This window comes from Psammomys obesus, unplaced genomic scaffold, assembly GCF_907164565.1.
Source record: "Psammomys obesus unplaced genomic scaffold, mPsaObe1.curated_primary_1811, whole genome shotgun sequence".
NCBI lineage: Eukaryota > Metazoa > Chordata > Mammalia > Rodentia > Muridae > Psammomys > Psammomys obesus.
Genome location: NW_026585580.1, coordinates 8,922,289 through 8,932,980, shown reverse-complemented (window position 1 = coordinate 8,932,980; position 10,692 = coordinate 8,922,289).

Below are 10,692 nucleotides of genomic sequence, written 5' to 3'. Positions count from 1 at the left end.
GAGTTTGAGTTGTGATGGCATAGTGCCAACATAAAGGCTAGAGCTTAAGAGAATTTTCTGCAATGAAACTGGAAACACTGGGTAATTTTGGAGTCATTAGAGCCATGCCCAGCAATGTCACGTAGTGAATGTTCGGGGCTCCTTTTCTGAACCAGAACATTTCTGTACAAACATTTATTTAACACCTTATGATATAATTTTGAAAACACGCTTCCATGCAGTCTTTTTATGCCTTGTTTTTAATTTCTGGTGTTTCTTTTATGAGAGAGGGTCTTGCTGTGTAAATGAGACTGGCCTTGGACTAGCTGTGCTCTTTCTGCCTCTGCATTCTGCTCACTGGGATGGTAAGCATGCACCGCCAAACCTGGACTTTCCTAATTTGTATAGCTTAAAAAAGGTAGGAATGAATCTGATTGGATAGCCCAGAGACTTAGGGTAGAACCCAACAGAACAGATCTTAAAATAATCAATTTAATGATTTCTAATGATATTCTACTACACTCAGAGATCAGTGCCTTGTCCAGTTGTCATCAGAGAGGCTTCCTCCATAAGCAGATGGAGCAGGTACAGAGACCCACAGCCAGACATTATATATAGAGAGTTTAAACTGGAGGTTCTCCATTGGGTCCCTCTTCTAGGAGCTTGGGGAACCCCATGGAAGAGGGGAGGAAAGATTGTAGGAATCAGAGGGGATGGAGGACCCTGGGAGAATGTGGCCCACTGAGTCATCTAAGCAGGACTCGTGGTCTCACGGAGACAGACATGGCAAGCGCATGGACTGCATGGGTCTGCATCAGGCCGCCTGAGTACATGTTATGGCTGGTAACTTGGTGTTCTTGTGGGACTTCTAATAGTGGGAGCAGGTATGTTCCTGATTCTTTTGCTTGCTCCTGGGACTCTTTTCCTCTTTCTGGGTTGCCTTGTCCAGTCTCAGTGTGAGAGGTTTTGTCTTGTCTTATTAGATCTTGTTTTGTTGTGTTTGGTTGGTCTCTCCTGGAGGCCTGCTCTTTTCTGAAAGGAAATGGGGAGGGAGTGGATATGGGGGAGAGGGGAGGTGGGGAGGAGCTGGGAGAAGCAGAGAAAGCAGAAACTGTTGTTTGGATGTATTATGAGAGAAAAACATCTACTTTCAATTAAAAAACAATCAAAAGTTATGGATCTATGGAAAATGAACTAATAAAAAATTTGTGTCACATACAACTTTCATCAAGAAACAATTTCTCATACAATGATTTAACTCTAGATGGATAATGAAACAAATTATTATTCACAGAAAGCACTCTCTAAGTATTAAATCTCAGAGAAAAGGTCAGGCTAGGGTGATAGCATTTTACCTATAAATTGGTGGGATTGATTTTCATTTTTTCTGATTATCAAATAAACTAGTGAGATTAAAGAGGGGTGGGTTTTGTAAATCTACCTTTTTATTTTCAGTTGTGTGTGTAGGGGTTGAGTATGTGAACACATATCTGGGTACACCCAGAGGCCAGAAGAGGGCATTAGATCCCTTGGAACTAAGATTTAATGCATCCTTCTGAAGAATAAGTGTAATTTTGTTCAAGTAAAATAAACATGGAGTCACCAGCAGCTTGCTTCATATTTCTAATATTAATTACTTTCTGAAAGCTCAAGAAATGTCAAGTAAAAGCAGCCATGACCTACCTAAAAGCTAAGCTGACTATAATTAAAATAAAAAAGAAAACACAGATCACTACATTTATTGCTTGACATTGATTCTTTGAGAGTAGACAGATCTGAAATGATTAATCAGTAATTAATTTTTAGAGATTTTCTAGCCCCTAATCAAGAAGATAATGTAGAGGCTTTGTTATATTCATGCTATCTATGAAGATATTTACCTTGCTCCATTTCTAAAAATTGTCATGTGGCTGGTATACTTCTAAAAACACTGACTTTATGTGGTGAACTAGTGGAAAAGACACCCACAGGTAGGTTCTGAGAGCACAGAGTGAGGTGATGCCTCAATGCCACACTCCGTTCTGGAATCCATCAGCAGCTCTTATGAACATTGAGGCTGACATCAAATTCTTTGCTTGAGATATAAATTACCCTATGAGGTAATTCTGGATTTGTCCTTTTCTTTCTTGCTTGCATCACCTCCCAAAACATGTCACCCAGGTAGAAAATGACTTTCAGATTTCCCAAATAGCCCATGCTTCTGCCTGTAGCCAGATGACTCTTTTCTTCCAGTGCCTAGACAATTCCTATCTACACCATAGAACTCACTTATTTCACTCACTTTGGAGAGTATTCTCTTGGTTGGGATTTTCCATCACAACGTTCAATGCAAGAGACTCTCATTTTGGCTCAGATGTTCTGCTGCCTTGCTTAGTGGACAGGATGTTCAGGATAGAGACAGACCCACATGCTTTACATATCAAGTCGAGTGTTTGCCTTATGGTAGACACTTGATGAACTCTTGTTGAATAAAGAAAAGGGCTTCTTAGGGACAAAAGAGGATGTTCAATGAAAAGATAGCAGATGACCCTTTTTTTTTTCATTTTGGCTGAGGAATCTATAGTACAGGGTCATTTTTCCAAGGGAGAGTGCACCAGACAGCTTTCTTTTGATAGTTGGCATCTATCCATCTGTCCGTCTGTCCATCCATCCATCCATCTGTCTTTTCATCCATCTTTCTTTCCCCCAGCTTTGTAATGAGAGGAGAACAAAGCACAGCTATAGAGGATGCTTTGCACCATTCCAGGAAGTAAAACCTGTTTGGATTTTTTCAGGCTGATATTCTTGTTTGGTATAGTTTTTTATTTTTTTTAAATGATGTTTGTAATGACATTGAACAGCTTGCAGGGGGTACTTATTTATTTTTCTTTAGTACGGAATAGCAATAAAAATGCAATAAAATGCATTAGTAGATGGACATGCTTGGTATATTAAAATATATATAGTTTTTAGTGGTTCCCTGCTGTAAAATGCCCTTTCTTTATAACACACCTTATTATCTACCAACAAATACATACAAGGTGGGTCAACATAAGAAAAATAAAATTAAACCTATTTTTTAAAAGTGGAAAACAGGAAAAAAATGCTTTTTCCTCTGGAGCTCATAATTTTTTTCATATGCTTAGATCTAAAGAATGTCTCATTGGTTGAGACTACACAAATACCTCGCAGAGGTCAGAGGTCCTCAGTGACCCACTTATCACTAGGTATTAGAATCTGGACATAGGTGCAGAGGAAATATGAGGGAGCCTGGGGGCAAGTTAAAATCATGTAAGGTTGTAATGTGCCCCCAGTTTACAGACAGGTCCACCACTAGAAAATGGAATATTTGTTGACTTACTGGAAGACAAAATTTTGTGCAATATTTTGCTTTGAAGACATAAGCTATGAAGAGGCAGGGTCACCTGAAGGAAGGTGAGCACAAGCTAACAACAAGAATAACAATTGGATGCTAGTGCCTGCACATCTGGGGAGAGATATTCCTTATAGGATTTATTCCAGGCAAATAACTGAACAACAAAGCAGTTATCTTGAGGTGGAAAATAGAATCAGAGCTGCTGCTGCAGCACATTACCTGAAAAAGCCAGCTTGCAAAAACAAGCCCTAGAGACATACAAAGAAATAGGAAGTCATAACCTAATCAGAGACAAAAGGCAACGAATAGAAATTATTTGCAAACATCCTTGGGTGTGAGTTTAAAGAGTTAAAATGCTGTTATAAATATATTCAAATAACAAAAACTGGGGGAACTTGGGACATGCAAGAAAGTGGATAGAACTGGAGGTCATTGTCAAGCAAAATAAGTCACTTTTAGGAAGACAAATATCACCTATTTTCTTTTATATATAGAATATAGGTGTGTGTGTGTGTGTGTGTGTGTGTGTCTCGTGTGAAACCGGAATGAGAGATTATTTGGGTACATTGAAGGGGATCAGCAGGAGGGGGCTACAGATGGAGGAGGGTAGTGAGGACAGGGGTAGGAGACAAGGTACAAGACAGACATGGTGCCACGTGTGTATGAAAATGCCTCCCCCCCTCCCCCAGGGGAGGAGCAGTCTGTTAGGCCACAGAGGAGGACTTTGCAGCCAGCCCTGAAGATACCTGATAAAACAGGGTCAAATGAAAGGGGAGGAGGTCCTCCCCTATCAGTGGACTTGGAAAGGGGCAGGGAGGAGACCAGGGAGGGAGTGTGGGGTTGGGGAGGGAATGAGGGAGCAGGATACAGCTGGGACACAGAGTTAACAAAATGTAACTAAAAAGAAAAATAAAATTAAAAAAAAATAAAATAAAAAAAAAGAAAATGCCTTAATTTTCCATTAATTTTATGATAGCTTTAAAAGTTAAGGAAAAAAAAAACTTTTAAAAATAAGCTTTAAGAAAAGATAAATAAAAAGTTATCCAAATGTGTAGAACATGAAGGAAAAAAAAACAGAGTAGAATGAATATAATCTCAGAAATTTGTGAGGTGATACAAGTTCTACAGGCATTATCTCAAATGAATCAAGGAGAAGAAACAGAGAAAGAGGTATAATCATTTTGAAAGAAGAATCATAGCTAAAATATTAAATTTTACCAAAATATCAATTTAGAAATCTAAGAAGTTTTTTTAACTGGTTATTTAGATCTAGACACGATAGGGACAGGAATCGACCAACAGCTGACTTCACCAGGGAAAGTCCGCGGCGGAGCGTGCGGAATGTCTGCTCTGCTGAGAACGCTCAGTGTCACGTTGGCCAGCCAAGCCCTCGGTGCACAGTAGAACAGTGTTTCCGAGTAGTGGTGATGAGCTGGGCCTGGGGCTCGGGGGTGGCCAGTGCTCAGCGTGTGTAAGGCTCTCGGTTCCATCTCCAGCACAAAATGAATATATATAATAGAGAATTTTTTGAGCAGAGTGCCGGAATCCTTATGGAAGAAGGAGAGAGAAAGACCTGGAGAGGACAGGAGCTCCACAAGAAGAGCAACAGAACCAAAAAACCTGGGTGCAGGGAGTCTTGCAGAGACCAATACTCCAACCAAGGACCATGAATGGAGAGGTCCTAGAACTTCTGTTCAGAGGAAGCCCATTGGCTGTTCAGTTTCCAAGTTGGTTGCCTAGTAGGGGAAAAAGGGGCTGTCTATGACATGAACTCAGTGGCTGGCTCTTTGATCACCACTCCTTTGGGGTGGGGGGTTGCAGACTTGTCAGGCCACAGTGGAACATGATACAGCCAGCCCTGATGAGACCTGATGGGCTAGGGTCAGATGGAAGGGGAAGAGGTTCTTCCCTATCAGGGGACTACGGAAAGGCGCATGGGAGGAGATGGGGAGGGTGGGTGGGACTGAGAAGAGACGAGGGAGGGGGCCACAGACAGTATACAAAGTGAATAAAGTGTAATAAATAAATATATAAATAAAATTAAAATTAAAAATAAAAAGAACAGGATTTTCAGATTGACAAAATTGGATACAGGATGCCCAATAAATTTGAACTTCAAATAATGCTTGTTATGCAATATTTGGGACATACTTGTAATAAAGTTTTTGTTATTTCTATGAAAAAAATTTAAGACTAAGAAATGAAAAGAGGTAGTTTCTATAATAATGTAGAATACTTTAAGCTACTGAAAAACTCAGACCTACTGTTTTTAAAGTAAAAGGTTGATGTTTTTAATTATTTTTTGTTCCACTGTTTGAAGCATATAGAAAACACTGATGCTTAGTTTGTGAAGCAGAATTTATGAAAAAAGTCTTTTATATTTTGTTAAGATATTTATTAATTCTATAAATCATTACCAGTTTACAAAAACATTTAAAAAATTAAAGACAATAAATTAAAAATACCACCGTTTTAAATTTTAAAGACTTTTAAATTTTAAATTTTAAAAAACATTATTATTAAACATAATAATGTTTACATTATTATGTTAACATGAGATCTTGTGATCTTTAAAGAATGGTTACGGTTTAACCATGATATATTTGTGTGTCAAGATTACACATGGTAGATTGTCCTGATGATTTTGACTGTCAACTTATTCCAACGTGGAATCATCTGGGAAAATTAAACTTGAGTTAAGAATTGAAAAAAAAGAGGATATTAACTTAAAACTAAGATGAATGAGAGCACAGTGAAACATAAAGTCTAAGCTAACTTGGTAGTAGTAATATGAAATGATCTTGTTTAGGCTAAAAGAGAATACTTTAGGTAGTAATATGAAACCTGTAGGAAGAAATAAAGACTGTGGAAAAGTGATGTGTCTAATTCAGGAGGTGTGAGGCAGGAAGATTACAGACTTAAGGGCAGTTTGGGCTACATCATGAGATCCTGGAAAAACAAACAAACAAACAAACAACACTCAACAATAGTAAATGCATGGAAAATCATGAGTGGATATATATCTTTATCATTTCTTCTTATAATCACTTTCAGGGATCCTATATAGAGTAGTAATTGTAGACCTGCAGAGTTAACCACATACAGAGATGTATGTAACAGCCATAGTATAGAGGCTTGGGATAGAAAAATATACACAAGAGAGCAAACTTTGGGTACCTTGCAATAATTATAATAACATTATTCTGAAAGACTGTAAGATATATTGTAATTCCCAGACAACCACTAAAATTAGCACACGATACATAGCTTAAAACTAAGAGACAGATTTGAATGATGTATTAATGAGTATTTATTTAACATAGAGGAAGGCATAAACAAGGAACAGAACGATGTGCAGAGAGAGAAGAGAGCAGAAAGTGTGAAGACACACACAGCCTGTCAGGTTTCAGTGGGAGAACAATGTGGGGGTTCTGGCTGGGAGGGAAGGGCAGCTAGCTGAAGCATGAAGCAGGAGAGGAAGCACAAAGATACAAGAGAAGGAAGGAGTGTGAAATATTACCGTGGAGAAGAGAAGACAAGAGTGTGTGGGATTGCAAATGGGGTCTATTAGTCTTGATTATTACACATTAAATGGACGACTAGATTTCATGGACATGCATTTCTATCAAGACAGGCTTAACCACACCAGTGTATGTGCAGTGGAGAAGAGAGAAAGGCATGAGATTTGAGGCTATGTGCTGAGTCTATTTATCGCGGATGACATCTTACTTGGATATGGACTTTAAGCCGAGTATAGAGAAGAAAAGAATACCTCTATTTCTATATATGTGGCAAATAATAGGGTAATTTTGGGGGGATCCACGAACTTATGAAATACGACAAAAGCACAGAAGTAGAAATAAACAAAACATGCAATGGAAAATGAGGGACTACATTTGTCTGATGTGACAGGCATATAATGGGAGAGTATGAGATGAAAATGGATGAGGAAGTATGGATTCAAATGACACTGAGATACCGTTTTTTACTTTGCTGATTCTCTGCCTAAAAGCTTTTGGCATCAGTAAACTAGAGAAAGCGCAGCAGAGCAGAATCTGTCCTGACTGGTAGCAAACCAAGCTCAGCAAACGGTGAAGTCATTGGGTTTTACCTCTTCCAGTCTGTGTGTAAGCCAGAGACTCTCCCACGGCCACAGGTCTGTCGGGTACACTCACTGCATCCCCTACCAGCCTCCTTTATGTAGCTCTTATCTCTGCTCGCAGCTATGTCCATTCACTATGGCCACTCTCTGGTTTCAGAAGGCTTTCTGTCACTTCAGTGGAAATAACATGAGCATTAATCTTTCACTCTTCACTTCCCAACACTGACCCTTGACAATCGTTAATGTGCCTCCCGCTTCTATGGAAACAATGCGGATATTTCAAACAAATGGAAAATAATATATAGACTTTTTGTATCTGCCCTTTTTTTTTTTTTTAACTTACTGTCATTCATGTTTCAGTACTTTGTATCTGTGAATGTAGAAAGGTCTTTGGAATAAAAGCCATTTTTAGAGAGGATATATTTTTAGATAGGAGGATTTTGAGAGTAAAATATAACAGACTAGCTCAAATGTGATTGGCAGAACTTTCCAGATGAACAGCTACAGAAAATGCAGTACGTACACAGGGCGGGTTTTATCCAGCACACCTAGAACAGAGGAACACTATGTTGACAAAACAAATGAGACCCAGAAAGACAAATATTTCATGTTTATGATGGAATATGGAATCTACATTGAAAAGAGACAAAATAAAGTCATTGGGAAGAGGACTCTGATAGAAGCAAAAAAAGTTGACAATTCTAGGTGAACATGGTTGAAGTGCCCATAAAATATGCTACAGCCAAGCATTTTATCTCACACTTTAATAGAAATGTCAACAAAAGAACTTATTATGGCACAGTATTGGCTCAAATTACCTAACCTGGTGATATAGAATGAACTGTTTTCTTCTGGTTGCTGCCTTTGTCATCTGGGTCAGTTTCCTCATTGCTCATACAAATTCTGGTTGTGAGAAGTTCGCTGATTTCAATGAAGATATTTAAAATTAACTGGTACTTTGCTATATTTCTGAAGGTCGTATGGATGTTTTTATATTTTAAGAATGACATGTCATCTACAAGTAAAAAAAAATCTGCCGTTTTAAAATTTTATATTAATTACAGTTTATTCAGTTTGTATTCCAGCTGTAGCACCCTCCTTCATTCCCTTCCAATCTCACCCTCCCTCCCTCTTTACCCCCTATAGCCCTATCCCAGTCCATTGATAAGGGAGGTCCTCTTCCCCTTCTATCTGACCTTAGCCTATCAGGTCTCATCAGGACTGGATGCATTGTCTTCCTCTGAGGTCTCGGAAGGCTGCATCACCCACCTCAGGGGGAGGTGATCAAAAAGCCAGCCACTGAGTTCATGTCAGTAATAGTCCCTGTTCCCTTTACCAGGATACTGAGCTGCCATGGCTACATCTGAGCAGGGGTTCTAGGTTATATCCATGAATGGTCCTTGATTGGAGTATCAGTCTCAGAAAAGACCCCTCAACCCAGATGTCTTTCTTTCTTTCTTTTTTTTTAATTTTTAATATTAGTTATAGTTTGTTAACTTTGTATCTCTGCTGTGTCCTGCTCCCTCTTTCCCTCCCAATCCCATCCTCCCTCCATCATCTCCTCCCTGCCCCTTTAAGTCCACTGATAGGGGAGAACCTCCTCCCCTTTCATATGATACTGGTTTATCAGGTATCTTCAGGACTGCCTGCAAAGTCCTCCTCTGTAGCCTAGCAGGGCTGCTCCTCCCTCAGGGGGAGAGGAAGGTCAAAGAGCCCACCATTGAGTTTATGTCAGAAATAGTCCCTGTTCTCCTTACTAGGGTACCCACTTGGATACTGAGCTACCAAAGGCTGCGTCTTGAGCAGAGGTTCTAGATTATATCCATACATGGACCCATACTTCTTAGTTCTGTTGCTCTCCCTGTGGAGCTCTTGTCCCCTCCAGGTCTTTATTTCTCCCCCTTCTTTCATAAGATACCCTGTATTCTGCCCAACGTTTGGTTATGAGTCTCAGCATCTGCTTTGATACCTTGCTGGGTAGAGTCTTTCAGAGGCCCTCTGTGGTAGGTTCCTGTCCTGTTTCCTACTTTTTCCTCCTTCCAATGTCTATCCCATTTGTCTTCCTGAGTGAGGATTGATCATATTACCCAAGGTCCTCCTTCTTGCTTAGCTTCGTTAGGTGTACAGATTTTAGTATATTTATCCTGTATTATATGTCTACTATCCAGTTTTAAGTAAGTATATATCATGTGTGTCTTTTTGCCTCTGGGAGACCTCACTCAGGATGATCTTTTCTAGATGCTACCATTTGCTTGCAAATTTCATGATGTCCTTGTTTTTAATTGCTTGTTTTTAATTGAGCAGTATTACATTGTGTTAATGTACCACAATTTCTGTATCCATTCCTCTGTTGAGGGACTTGTGGGTTGTTTTCAGATTCTGGCTATTATGAATAAAGCTGCTACAAACATGGTTGAGCAAATGTCCTTGTTGTGTACTTAAGCATATTTTGGATATATGCCTAGCAGTGGTATAGCTCTTGAGGAAGCACTATTCCTAATTGTTTGAGAAAGTGCCAGATGGATTTCCAAAGTGATTGTACAAGTTTACATTCCCACCAGCAATGGAGGAGGGTTCCCCTTTCTCTGCATCCTCTCCAGCGTGTATTGTCACTTGAGTTTTTGAAACTGAAAAGCTTCTGTAAAGCAAAGGACACTGTCATCAGAACAAAACAACGGACTACAGACTGGTAGGTACAGATTGGTCTTCACCAACCTTATATCTGACAGAAGGCTACTATTTAGAATACATAAAGCATTCAAGAAGTTAAAAAGCAACAAATCAAGTAATCCAATTAAAAAATGGGGTATGGAGTTAAACAGAGAATTCTCTGTAGAGGAATATTGAATAGCAGAGAAACACTTACAGAAATACTCAATGTCCTTAGTCATCAGGGAGATGCAAATCAAAAGGACCCTGAGATTTCACCTTACACCCATCAGAATGACTAAGATCAAAATCTGCAGTTTTCTAGGGATATCATCATGCTGTCAATCTCTAATTTGTTATGAAGGGGTACAAGATTATGAGTCTGGGAGGTTGCACACAAACACAACTACATCCAGTTTTTTCTCATCACAAACCACAATTACCTTTTTAGGCTATGAAATGGCATAGAGGTTATTTAGCATTTCTCCCCACTTTAGGTTTACTATACTGCAAAGGTTGAAAGATATTTTATACTGTATCTGAGGAACCATTCACAAATTACTGTGCTGCTGTGCAAATTGTGCCTGAGAAAAAGCCTGCCACGTCA